Source organism: Patagioenas fasciata, chromosome 23 (genome assembly GCF_037038585.1).
Source record: "Patagioenas fasciata isolate bPatFas1 chromosome 23, bPatFas1.hap1, whole genome shotgun sequence".
Taxonomy (NCBI): Eukaryota; Metazoa; Chordata; class Aves; order Columbiformes; family Columbidae; genus Patagioenas; species Patagioenas fasciata.
In genome coordinates, this window is record NC_092542.1 from 7,329,388 (window position 1) to 7,343,439 (window position 14,052).

A 14,052-nucleotide genomic window follows, 5' to 3' on the forward strand; every position below is an offset into this window, starting at 1 on the left:
TCCAATGACTCATTTTTATTTTTCAAATCCTTATTTTTCAAATCTAAAGCCTCATTTTAGACTTCAAAGTCTCATTTTTAGGGTCCAAAGTCTCAATTTTAGTTTGCAAAGTCTCATTTTCACAGTCCAAACCATCATTTTTAGGATCTAGCCACGCATTTTTAGGGACCAAGTCACATCTTGGTTCACATCTTGTGTCCAAACCCACATTTGGAGAGTCCAAAGCCCTATTAGGGGGTTCCAAGCCTCAGGTTTAGGCCCCAAAGCCTTGTTTTTAGGGTCCAAATCTCTGATTCTAGGATTGAAAGCCTCAGTTTTGTGGTCCAGACTCTCATTTAAGGGTACACGCTTCTCACTTAGGGTGCAGAACCTCAGTTTCTTAATGTCCAAAGCCTCATTTTTCTAATCCACTTTTTAGGGTAGTGGTAGGGGTGGTAGTTTAGATGGTGCCTGGAGAGGTGCTGGTGGGTTTAGTGGGGGTGGTGGAGCTTGTGGTGGGAGGGGTGGTGTGGATACTTGTGGTGGCAGTGGGGGTGATGGTGAGGATGGTAGTCGTGGTTATGGGAGTGGTGTGGGGAGGGTACTGGTGGTTGTGGGGGTGGTGGAGGTGATGGGGATGATGGTGGTAGTGGGGGTGGTAGGGATGGGAGTGGTCATGGAGGTGGGGGGTTATGGTGGGGGCGGTTTGTCAGTGTGGAGGGCATGGTAGGGGTAGAGGGGTAGAGTAGATGGTAGTGGTGATGGTGGTGGTTGGGCCAGGGGTGGTGGAGGTAGAATAGGTGGTAGATGGGGGGGGTGATTGTTTGGGTTCATTGTGGGGGTATTGAGTGTTGTGGGGTTGCTTGTTGGGGTGTCTGATGTGGTGGGTGGGGTTAGTGGTGGTAGAGGTGAGGTGGGGGTGGTGGTGAATGTGGTGGTGATACTGGTGGTGGCAGTGATACTGGTGGTGGCAGTACTGTTGCTGAGGGTGGTGGGTGTGGCGGTGGTGGTTGTGATGGAAATGGTGGAGTTGGTGGGGGTGGGAATGGTTTGGGCGTTGTAGGGGTGGTGGTGTGCATGGTGGTGGGGGTGGTGATGCTGGTGGTGGTGGAGGTAGTGGGGGTTTTGGGCAGGGTTGTGGTTGCAGAGCTGGTGGTAGAGGGTTGGTGGTTGTGGGAGTGGTGGAGGTGATGTTTGTGCTTGGGGTCATGGTGGCTGGGATGCTAATGAGGGTGGTGCTTATGGTGGTGGTGCTGGTAATGGGGGTAAGAGTTGGTCTTGGTTGTAACAGTGGTAGTGGGGGGGCTGGTGTTGGGGAAGGTGGAGGGGTTGTTGATGGTGTCATAGGTGGAAGTGATGGTGGAGATGGTAGTTGTGGTAAGGCTTGTGGTGGTGGGGGATGTGGTTGTGTTGCTGGGCGTGGTGTGGGGGTAGTTTTGGTTGTTATGGTGAGGGTGGTAGGGGTGCTGGTGGGGGTGCATGTTGTGGTGGGGATGACGGGATTAGGTGGGTACTGGCAGAGGTGGTGGTGGGAATGGTTGCGGGGGGAGTAGTGGTGGCGGGGGACAGTGGTTGGTATGGTGCTGAAGGTTGTAGGGAGTGGTGGCAGCTGTAGTTAGGATAGTAGTAGTGGTGTTGTGGGTAGTGGTGGTGGTTCTGGGGGTGGTGGCAGTGGTATGGGTGGTGGGGATGGTGGTTGGAGTGGTGGGAGTGGTGTGCACAGTAGTGGAAGAGGTGGTGAGGGTGGTATGGCTGGTGGTTTTGCAGGGTGTGGTGGGGGCAGTGGGGGTTGTGGGTGTGGTGCTGCTGAGTGGGTGCTGGTGGGAGGGGGTTGGTTATGGAGGGGAGTGGGGTGACGACAGTGGTGGGGGCCATAGGGGATGATGTTGCTGATAGCAGTAGTGATGATGGTGGTGGCAGAGAGGGTTGTGGTGCAGTGGTGGTGGTCACTGGGGGTGGAGGTGGTGGGGACTTGTGGTGAGGGTTCTGGTGTTAGAGTTCTAAGAGCCACAAATCCTACAGCTCCAGGGACACTGGGGCTGCAAAAGGCATCGCAAGGAGAGCACGGCACCAACATTGCCCATTGCAGAAATTTCTCTCCTGGGCCACCCATGCATGCAGGACCTGTCTCTGGGTGTAATTAGGGGTAGGGTTAGGGGAGGGATTCTGAGAGCCACAAATCCTACAGCTCCAGGCACACTGGTCTGCAGAAGGCATGCCAAGGAGTGCACAGCACTGCACCAACATTGCTCCCTGCTCCCTGCACCTTTCTCATCTGGGATACCCATACATGTGGAGACCTCAGCTCAAGGAACGGGATGCCATTAGGTTAACAGCGTTAGGGTTCTGAGAACCACAAAGCCTGTAGCTGCAAGGACACTGGGGCTGCAAAAGGCACGCCAAGGGGAACATGCTCTCTGGTGCCACCTGCTCAGAAAAATCTGTTCCTGCTGCTCGAGGCCTGCACATGCACAGTGCTGCTCTTTGAACACGCTCTGTGCTGCTGTCTGGTTATTAAAATTCGGTGCTGCATCTCAAGAGCTGTACCTGCACAGCTGCACTCTGAACGTGCTGTGTGCTGTCACCTTGCGACTGAAGTGTGGAACTGCTCCTAAAAAAACGGCGCACCCGCAAAGGCTCGGGTTTGCTGTGCTCTCTGCTGCCGCCTGTTGCCTAAATCTCGGCACCACGTGTGGAACACGGTTCTGTGCGTGTGCTCTCTGCTGGCCCTGCTGACGGATTTCTAGTACTACATCTCAAACCCCCACCTGGGTAGTGGCCTGTGTAAACACACCTGTGCTGCTGCCTGGTGAGTAACATCAGGTACAGCAGCTCACAAACCGTGCATACACACTTGTGGCACTGGAAAGTGCGGTACTGCAGCTCCACTCCGCGCTTTCACACTGGTACAACCCTGCTCCATGCGGCCGCCCGCCCGTACCGACCATGCGGTGCTGCAGGGCCTGTGAGGTCGTGACACTGTGCCAGTTGCTGCCTCTCGTTAAGGAAACACCACCCCCGCCACGTGCCTCATGATTCTGCACATAGATGTATGTGGCTTCACACACATAAATGCAAGGATTGTCCTTGCAAACATTTCTGTGTTTGTACAAGTGTATGCCTTCATGTCTGTGTCTGCAGACGCATGGGCATTTAGTTGGGTGCATAAGCATACAAGTGCTGGTGTGTATTCACATGCATTTGTGGAAACTCCTGTGCCAATGTGTAGGTGCACAATCAAGAGTGTGCATGTGGACAGATACTAGGGAAATATGCTAGGTAAGGCTCCAACAAAAGCAGAAGGCAGAGCTGAAAGACTTTCTTTGCAATCCTTTGCAGACTCTTCAAAACCACATGAAGAAATATACTTAGCTGTGGGTCTATAAGACAAATGCTACCAAAGAGCTTTTATAGTGAAAGAAGGTGAGACTGTGGGTTCACAAGTTTGATCATGGTGCAAAAGTGCATGCGCCTGTGAAAGTACAAATATGTGTGTAATTGTTTTATACCTGATGAGGAGAAAGGCAAGAAAATAAAAGGCAAAGCAAAGAATATGGAAAACAAAAGGGAAGGGGAGATAAGGTAAATGAAGGCAAGGGAAAGCAAGAGAAGGTAAAGCAATGAAAAAGGCAAGGCAAGCAAGGAAACAGAAGGCAAGGGAAAAGTGAAGACAAGGGAGAAGGCAAGTAAGGCAAGTCAAGGAAAAGGCCAGACAAGGCAAAAGGCAAGGCAACGCAAAGGAGAAGGGAAGCCAAGGCAATGCAATAGGTAAGGAAGGGCAAGACGAAAGGCATAGGAAGGGAAGGCGAGGGAAAAGACAAGGCAAATCAAGGCAAGAGGCAACGTAAGTCATAGGAAGGCAAAAGAATACAAAAGGCCAGACACAGCAAAGCAAATCAAGGCAAGGCACAAGGCAAGGCAAGACAGAATCCAAGGCAATGCAAGGGAAGGAAACACAAGGCAAAAGGCAAGGCAAGTTTAAACAAAGGCAAGGAAAGGCATGGCAAGGCGATGGAAAAAAGGCAAGGCAACTGAAGGCAACAAGAGGCAAAAGGCAATGCCTGGCAAGGCAAGGCAAAAGGCAAGGAAGGGCAAGCAGTCCTACAACAGAGGGTCATGTGAGAGACCAGGCAAGGTAGACAGCTGTTTAATGTCCTCAGTCTCTACAGCTGCTATACCAAAGGCCCACTAATACCCTTTTGGGTCCTTAAAATACCCTATCCTGGGATAGTCTATACCAAATATGCACGGAGCATCTGAGCCAATCAAAACAGAGTGCTTTTCCCACTCTTTTCCAGGTAGACCCACTTCAGCCTCTAATACAGTCAGTTCCTTGGATTCCCCAGTCACTCCTTCAATAATGAAGGATTCGGACCGTTCATGATTCGGTGGCATCACGGTACCCTGTCCATCAGTGTCTACCAGGACTTTATACTCATGTGGTTCTGAGGTACCAGGTCATCGAATCCACACCGTCCTCTGGCTGTTCTTCACCTTCACCTTGTTCTATTCCAGAAATAACCTCTCCCTGCTCTTCATCTTCCTTCATAATGGATTCCAATTGTGTTTTCTTTTGCCTCCTGCTTGAAGCAGCAACTAATACTGCTGAAGTCTGAATGGCCACATCACATATTGTGGAGATTTGTGTGGATGCAGTAACTGACACTGCAGTTGTAGTTGTCACAGCTACAGTGACAATTGTTGAAGTTGTAATGGCTGCAGTATCTGCAGTCAGCGTTGGTGTGGCTGTGATGCCCGATGCTGGAGTTGCAGTAGCAGCATTAACTGTGGTTGGCACTGGTGTGACCGCAGTATCCAAGGTAGGAACTGGAGTGGCTGCACAGCTTGTCGAGGGGGTTGCAGTAGCTGTTGTATCTGTTGTCAGAATTGGTGTGTCTGCAGAATCTGTCACAGGAGTTTGAGTGGCTACAGTGCACATTGCTGAGGCTTCAACAGCTGTAACACCTGTCGCAGAAGTTAGAATTGCCGCAATCCTCCTGCGTAGTTTTACCACCAGCAAAGACTGACACACATTCCAGAGACCAAGTGATACCAACAAGTTTCACTCAGTTGTCTAGGGATATTCAAAATTCCCAAAAGCATCTGTAATTTTCCCTAATGAAAAAGACAAAGAGTAGTTGAACAGCTCTCCTAAAAGATCACTCCTGCAACTGAAAAAAACCCAAAAGGTACAGTTCTCTTTAATTTCTTTTGCTTCTACCTGAGAATTCCAAAAATGCGTACTCCTGAAGTATGACAACAATGAATAGAAATACACCATCAGCTTAACTATCACCACATAATGCAATGCTACACAACCCAGCAACAAAGCTATTATACCAACTTTATTGCAACTTCCAGAGATTATGTTCTGCACATAAACACTAAAAAGAAGCATCAACCCAAAAAAAGGCATTATTGAATACAACCAAGTTAGCAAATAAGACAAATAATACCAGATTTGCAACACCATCCTTTAAATCAAGATAATAACTGCAATCTGCTTTATCATCACCAAATGACCCATAAAGCACACAAGGTCTATCATTTTCTGAGGTGTCCTTCCACCAGAGGATTAGAACTCCAACCACTCAAATTGGGAGTCCGATGTTGTCTCACTTGCCCTACCCAGGAAGCTGTTAAGGCAAATTGTCAGAGACCACTCTTAGCCCTTCTCACTCAAGCCCCACCCTATTTGGTGCAAATAAAGCTGTCACCTTCTACTGCAACATGATGATAAGCTGTGGCAGATGCTCTCTGTTAACCCTCAGCCCTCTCCACTAGGAGAGGTAACAGGAGGAAAAGGAAGAGAGACTTACAAGTTAGAAAAGTTAAAAATGCTACTAATAAATAGAGAAAATAATACAAAATATACAAAATCAATCTTGAATTTCCTGGGATAGTGCAATTGCTCCAGCGGCTGCAGGGCAGGTACCTGGAAGTCCTGGGCTGGACTTGGTAGCAAAACGGGACTGGATTCAGGGATGTAGGGTCTGGAACCAGGCCTTGGATTGGAGGCATGACAGGCAGGATCCTCTTTAGATGCCGGCCATGGTCGAAGAGAGCGAGACCCTCATGATCTCCCACTTCTATAGGGTGTATGACGTGGATGGGATGGAATACTTGGGTCAGTTTTAGTCACCTGTTCTGTCTGCCTCTCCTTGCAAATACGCCCCTTTAACTTACGGGACATGCAAAATTTATCAGTAACCTTGGCTGCCATAGGAATAAGTCTAAACATGGGGCTCTTCTGCATGCCATTGGTACTGTTATCAGCTCTGGAGCAAACAGCATCTGAAAAACAAGCAGACAAATTCAGAAAAGTGCAGTTACTTAGAAGAACTTAGCCGAAAGTAAAATTCACTAATAGAGAGCCGGTTTTGTTTATAATAAAGCCAGGAACGATCCTACAACCATCTGGTGCGTCACAATAAAAGTGGCTGCTTTTTAACACTTTCAAAACAGTGTTAAGGAGCCTTTTTGCCAACTTTTCAGTATCACTGCCCTCCTGATCCCACCACACGTTGGCGGGATTGTCTCTGGGCTGACTCATGCTATGTGGTGACGAGCCACAGAGAGCAGAGCCTGGTTCCTGCAGGCCATAGCCATCACAGGTGGTCTGTGACACCACCAGCTGGGATGTTCCTGTGGCCCCCATGCAACTCCTCTGATCTGGGCACTGGTGGTCTGCAGGTCACAGTTGGCCGCCTTCAGCTCTGACGCGTGCAGCACCGTATCTACGGCAGAAGGACCCTGCATTGTTCCTTCCATGCAGAGCTTCTTCCTGCAATGCAAGGGGATCTCCCCGGGCAGGCTGAGCGCTGACCATGGCAGGCAGTAGAGTCCCTGCCACAGCACAGACATGGGGTGCAGGGACCCTGCTCTGCAGGACAGCCCTGGGCACCCCTGGGTACTCACCCGGCTTCACAGCTGATCAACATTGCCAGGCAAGATCCCTGTCCTTACTGATCCCGCAAGCTGTGGCTGTCCCAGTTTTAGGAGATGCCTCCAGGAGCTACAGCTGCATTGCCCTGCACCCAGAGACTTACCGTGTCAAGGACTGCAGAGGTTTCAATTCCAGTGAACTCTCAGCATCCTCCCACCCCAGACTGCCTTTCCCCTCTCTCTGCCTGGCTCCTCTTCTCTCAGTGATGCAGGCAGAGCCCTCAGCCCTGCTGCGCTTTGCAGAGGAGCTGCTCCTGGGCAGAGCTGTCTCTCTGCAGCGCTGCCGCTTACCATGAGCTCCCTCTGTCCCAGGAGCCCAGCCCAGCTCAGCAGCGCAGGAGCAGCTCAAGGCACTTTAATGACCCCTCTGGTGGGTTTGGTGCTCAGTCCATGACAATCAGATGGTGATAGGAAGTTGAAGAAACTCCTCAAGAAGTCAAAGTCTGATGCAAACTCAAAAGTTTCTTGTAGTGTTAATGGGTCCCAATGTGGGGCATCACTGACATGGCTTGTGTACTTGTCAGGAGAGAAAACTGGAAGCAGTGAGGACAGTTAGGTACAGGTAATGTAAAGGTGACTCTGGTGTGTCAATCTGGATGTGTTACTTAAGACAAAGGTCCAATCCCTGATCCAAGCATCTGAGAAGGGAGATTGTGTTCCCCACTGTGCTGGTTTGACTGAAAATTAGTTAATTTTCCTCATGCAGTTAGAAACCTTTCTTTTTCATAGCTAACATGGTCGTTGTTTGAACTTAGTTTGAGAACAAGAGGATAACACCCCAGAACAGAGTTAATCTTTTTCAGTTGCTCTGATCTGGTCTGAGAGCCAAGGACATTCTGAGCACTCTGCCCACAGGTGTGAGGCATCAAGGAAGAGGGGGCATGTATGGGGCAGAGCTTGACTGACACCCTGGTTGATCAATACGAGTATTCCATCCCATTAGTGTCATGCTTCGTATTTAAGGAGAGTTGGAATCTTCCAGTCTCTGTCTGGCTCTTCTCTTTGGTCTTGGAGACCTGTTCAGGGGAGTTCTGTTTGGGACTTTCTTTCATTCGGCCTTTCTCCATCCTGCCATTTTTCAGAGGCCTCTGGGCCTTTTCTGCCATTTTTCCTCTTTTCTCTCTGCGGGTTCGGCTCTGGGACCATGTCCTGTTTCCTGGGAATGGCTGCTTGGTGCGGATGGAGTTTGTGAGGAATTGCATTGAGTATTTTCTAATTTTTTATTATATTTCTATTTTTATATATATTTACTGGTAGTGTACTGTTATTTTGTTATTTTATTAAACTGTGTTTATCTCAGTCCAAGTTTCTCCATTCCCTTTTGTTTCTCTCCCTTATTTGGAGGGATCGAGGAGTGGGGTGAGTGAGCAGCTATCATGGTTATATTGCTAGCTGGGGTTAAACCACGGCAACTGGAGATAAGTAAAGGAACAGAACAGCATCTAGTAGAAGAATGTTTTGGCTATTACCAAGAACTTATTTTCTCCAGCTGTGGGTGTAAAATCACAACTGAAGGTCAGAACTTTACTTGACAACCTTCCTGACAAAAATGAAGAGATCCAATAAAGAAAGGGAAGACCCCAGACTCTAATTTTGCAATTACACACAAGAGAGGTGGGTGCTTGGATTGGGGGGGATATAATTGTCCAGGTTATTTCCCACTGAGAGTCCCTTTTCAGGAGGTACCAGCTCAAGCTGTTCTACCCTGGAATCCATGCCCGACGTTCTGCTATGGGCAGCATAGGGAAAAAGAATTTGTCTAAAAACAGTTAGAGAAACCTTGTTGATGCTAGATGGTAGGTCCATGATTGGTATCTGATCTGAAACTCTGCAAGACAGCTGAGTTATGAGAGGGGAAGACTTTCTGTTTTGCATTGAGTCAGCATTGGCGAAGCTTTTCTGTATCTGATGGAGCCAGCTCAGGTGAGTGTATCTGCAATGGCCAGTGAAATCTGCAATGGCCTCTGTGGCGGCCTGTCCAGCTGCAATGCCGTCTGCAGCAGCAAAGACAGCTGCATCTGCAGTGGCATGGGTAATGCTGTGAGTGTCTGCAGTGGTCTCTGCATCTGCAGTGGCACCTGCATCTCCGATTGTCTCTGCACCTGACTGCCTCAGCAATGGTCTCTGCAGTGATTTCTACAATGGTATCTGCAGCTGCAGAACAATCTGCATCTGTAGCACCTAAACCAGTGTCTGTAGCTGCAATTGTATTGGTTTGGTGTCTTCATTATCAGGAATGGTATTGTGACAGATGCACAACCCCCCTGCCAGCCAAGCCTCCAGCAGTTTGGTCCAGTCTTCAAAGAAGGGGAAGGCCCGAGCTGCAGCTGGGACAAGAATTCCTGTTGGGAAACCCACGAAGAAGCAGAACAGCAACTGAACACTGACAAGTTGGGAGTGCAGGGAGTCTTGTGTAGATCTTGCCCACTGTGTGCAATTTGACTATGAACCAATCACTTTAATCCATAATATGACAACCTGGGGGAGCCTACTTTGAACTCTCTGCCAGAGAAGTGTGGCTGTATGGTAATGAGCTGTCAACAATATCTGCGGCTAAAATATAAGGGTCTATCTGAAGACAGTGAAAGAATCCAATGAGAAGCAAGAAGACCCCAGACTCAAATATGGCTATTGGACTGGATCAACATGGGAGGTGATGGTAAATAGTCTGTAAAGGTATAATTACCCAGTGACTTCTATGCTTGAATTGGCACCTCTGCAAAGGCACAAGCCCAAGCTGACTCTGCTGCTGTACTACTCCATTAAATTATTTATTTCTGTGAATGTCAATGCTTGAGAGTTTGCCTCAAGAAACCTGGGAACCAGCCTTCAGAGCAACCTGACACCAGGTCCCTAGAGGGGAGGTAAGCAGGTTGAGATGCAGAATGATGAAAATTTAAGAATCTAGACAAGCCATATAAAGAACTGGCAGTGGACACTGACCTGTTTTCCCTTACCCTCTATGTATCGTAGACATGAACTGTTGACCAAATCTGGGGCTACATTTGGACCCAGCCACACCTGGACTCCTCTCTGAGAAGGAGTTCAGAAAGCAAGGGGGTCCATTCTGAATCCTGTGACTCAACGGCAGGGCCTTCCTCTCCCTTTTGCATTTCCTGTCCCCATAGAAATCACAGAATCATAGAATGTCCTGAATTGGAAGGGACCCACAAGGATCATCAAGTCCAGCTCATGTTCCTGGATAGGACAACCTCACAGTTCACACCATGTGTCTGAGGGTGTTGTCTGAATGCTTATTGAATCCTGTCAGACTTGGGGCCGTGACTGCCTCTCACAGAATTACAGAATGGTTGGGGTTGGAAAGGACCTCTGGATATCATCTAGTCCAACCCACCTGCTAAAGCAGGTACACCTAGAGTAGATAGTATGGGAATGGGTCCAGGAGGGTCTTGAATGTCTCCAGAGAAGGAGACTCCACAACCTCCCTGGGCAGCCTGTTCCAAGCCCTGGCACCTCAAAGTAAAGAAGCATTTCCTGATGTTCAGATGGAACCTCATGTGCTTCAGTCTGTACCCCTTGCCTCTCATCCTGTTGCTGGGCACCACTGAAAGGAGTCTGATCCATCCTCTTGACATCCATCCTTGAGATACTTATAAACATTGATCAGATCCCTCTCAGCCTTCTCCAGGCTGAACAGATCCAGTTCTCTCAGTCTCTCCTTATAAGAAAGGTCCTCTAGGCCCCTAATCATCTTTGTAGCCTGCCACTAGACTCCCTCCAGTAACTCCTTGACCTTCTTAAACTGAGGAGCCCAGAACTAGAAGCAATACTGCAGATGGGGCTTCACCAGGGCAGAGTAGAGGGGGAGGACAACCTCCCTCAACCTGCTGGTCACACTTTTCTTAAGGTACCCCAGGATACCGTTGTCCTTCTTGGCCTCAAGAGCACGTTGTTGACTCATGGTCAACTTGTTGTCCCCCAGAACTCCCAGGTCCTTCTCTGCAGAACTGCTTTCCAGCAGGTTCTTCTCTGCCCAGTCCTCCAACCTGTCCTGGTCTTGCTGGATGGCAGCACAGCCTCTGGAGTAGCAACCCTTCCTCCCAGTTTGGTATCATCAGCAAACTTGCTGAGGCTGCACTTAGTCTCTTCTGCCAGGTCATTGACGAACAGGTTGAACAGGATGGGACCTAATACTGACCCAAGGGAAACCCCACTAACTAGAGACCTCCAACCAGACTCTGTACTGTTGACCACAACTGTCTGAGCCCTGCCATCCAGCCAGTTCATGATCCATCTCACTGTGCATTCATCCAGCCCGCACTTTCTGAGCTTTTCTATGAGAAGGTTGTGAGAGACGGTGTCGCAAGCCTTGCTGAAGTCAAGGTAGGCAATATCCACCGCTCACTCCTCTTCTACTCAGCTAGTCACACACAGAATGATCAAACATGATTTCCCTTTGGTGAACCCATGCTGACTGCTCCTGATAACCTTATTTTCCTCCACATGCTCGGAGATGACATCCAGAATAAGTTGTTCTATCATCTTTCCAGGGATGAAGGTGAGGCTGACTGGCCTGTAGTTTCCTGGGTCATCCTTCTTGCCCTTTTTGAAGACTGGAGTGACACTGGCATTTGTCCAGTCAGCAGGCACCTCTCCTGATCAGTAAGAGTATTCCATTCCATTAGCATCATGCTTCATAGTTAAGGAGAGTCAGGATCTTCTGGTCTGTCTTGCCTTCTTCACCTTCTTCATTCTTTTGTTGCAGCCGTGGCAGTTATGTTTGGGACTTTTGTTAGTTTGGTCTTTTGCCATCCTGCCATTTTGCAGGGGCCTCTGGACCTTTATGCCTTTTTCCTCTCTTCTCTCTCTGGGATCAGCTGTTGGGACCAGGTGCTGTATCCTGGGACTGGCTAATCGGTGTGGACAGAGTTCTTGAGGAATTACATTCATTTTATTTTATTTTATTTTATTTTATTTTATTTTATTTTATTTTATTTTATTTTATTTTATTTTATTTTATTTTATTTTATTTTTTTATTTATTTTATTTTAGTATATAATCTAGTATTCATATTTTGTTATTTTATTAAACTCTGTTTATCTCAGTCCAAGTTTCTCCTTTCTCTTTTGATTCTCTCCCCTATTTGGGGAGTGGGGAAGGGAGTGAGCAAGCAGCTGTTGTGGTTATATTGCTAACTCTGGTTAAACCACAACACCTTGCTACTGAGCGGACAGGGGAGAATATGACTTGTGCTCCTGATCCCTTAAGCAGTTATCCTAAGGCCCTGAAATGCCTCTTGATTGCCCTCAGATTTCCTATTGCAACCACATCTCTGCCCACCTGAAACATCAGTAGCTGATAATAATCTGAGGGTCTTACCAGGGTGGGAAGTTTTCACATTTTTAACCCAGCCCCAGGGACACAGCAGACCTCCCTTAGAAGTGGGTGCAGTCTGCATATTGACCAGTCTTCTCTGCATTCTGGTTATTTCCCCCTGGCCCGATGAAATTTCCCATGACTTTTAATCGTGTTTAGAATTTTCTATCTATCTGCAAAAAATACTCCTTGTGTAGTTTTCCCTTTGGGAAGATGAAGCTTGTTGGAGTCAGCTGGGAATTGGCATAGAGCTGAGATGTTGTTTGATCTTTTTGGTAAATCCTATAATGTCTCACTTTTGCATGTTCAAAAGTAAGGAAAATATTTTTGTGCCTGTTTGCAGCCAGCTCTCTAAGGAGAACAGCTGGGAATTAGTGGAAGGGGCTTAAGATCCAGCTACAGACTTCAGTGGAGAAGTCTGATATGAGGAAAAGTGGTGTAAGTCCCAGGTGGCCAATGACAGAAATAGTGGTGTTGGGAGGTGGGGATCAAGGCCGTCCATACAGTGTTAGACCTCAAGGGACTGTTTTTCCAGTCCATCCAGACCTTGTAAAGGACATCCTGGATCAATATCAATTAAAAAGTCCTGCTGCCACATTATCCATAAACTGAAAAATAATGAAAAAAATCCCTAAATATTAAATGCTCATAGAAATTTTCCCCTTTAACTAGGCTCCCCAAACCTCTCTAATTAACTGTACAGGTCTTGAAAACTTGAAGAAATTGTAGTAGAGACACGGTTCATCAGAGCTTTCTCTACTTTTATGAGCCACATGGTGTATTTGGTGCTTAGCCCATGAACTTCAGATACTGAGAGGAGGCTGAAAAACCTCTCAAGGATTTAAAGCCAGAAGTAAATGCCAAAGTGTATTGGAACGGTAATGAGCCCAACTGAGGGCAGTTAATGACAAAGTTTCCTCACGGACTTGTTAGAGCTCTTTTTGCCTTGCTCCTCTCCCTGAGATCCCCAGGCAGAGCCCTCAGCCCTGCTGCGCTTTGCAGAGGAGCTGCTCCTGGGCAGAGCTGTCTCTCTGCAGCGTTGCCGCTTGCCATGAGCTCCCTCTGTCCCAGGAGCCCAGCCCAGCTCAGCAGCACTTTAATGACCCCTCTGGTGGGTTTGGTGCTGAGTCCATGAACATCAGATGGTGATAGGAAGTTGAAGAAACCTCTCAAGAAGTCAAAGTCAGATTCAAACTCCAAGATGGAAACCCTCCTGAGGAGGAGTCCATCCTCAGCCACAGCAAGGAAACCGAGAATACCATCCTGCCAAATCCTGTCGGCTGCAGGATGTGCCAGCTTCAGGAGATCCCTCCAGGAACTGCAGCTGCATTGCCTCATAGTCAGAGACTCACTGTGTCAAGGACTGTGAAGATTTCTCCTTCCATGAAATCTCAGCATCCTCCCACCCCACATTGTCTTCTACCTCTTGTCTGCCATGGAGCTCAGTGCAGACGGTCCATGTGCAGACCTCAGGGTCCCCAGGAGGAACAGGAGCTGCCCGGCCCCATGTCTGCACGGCCAAAGGAGCAGCCCCTGCAGTCCTGGCTGCAGCCGTCAGGCTGGGGGTGTCTCGGGGGCACCGCAGGGATGTGCCCAGGCACAGCGCCAGGAGGAAACCACACACTTCCTGCCCGGGCGCTGTGGGGGGAGCGCAGGGGCTGTGGTTTGTGCACCTGCAGGTTGCAGCTCTGATCCACCCGTGGGGAATAACGGCCCCTCGGTGACACGCTGACAGTCAGGGACATGTCTGAGCCTCTGGGCTGCATGTCTGCTGCCAGGACAGGGACGTGT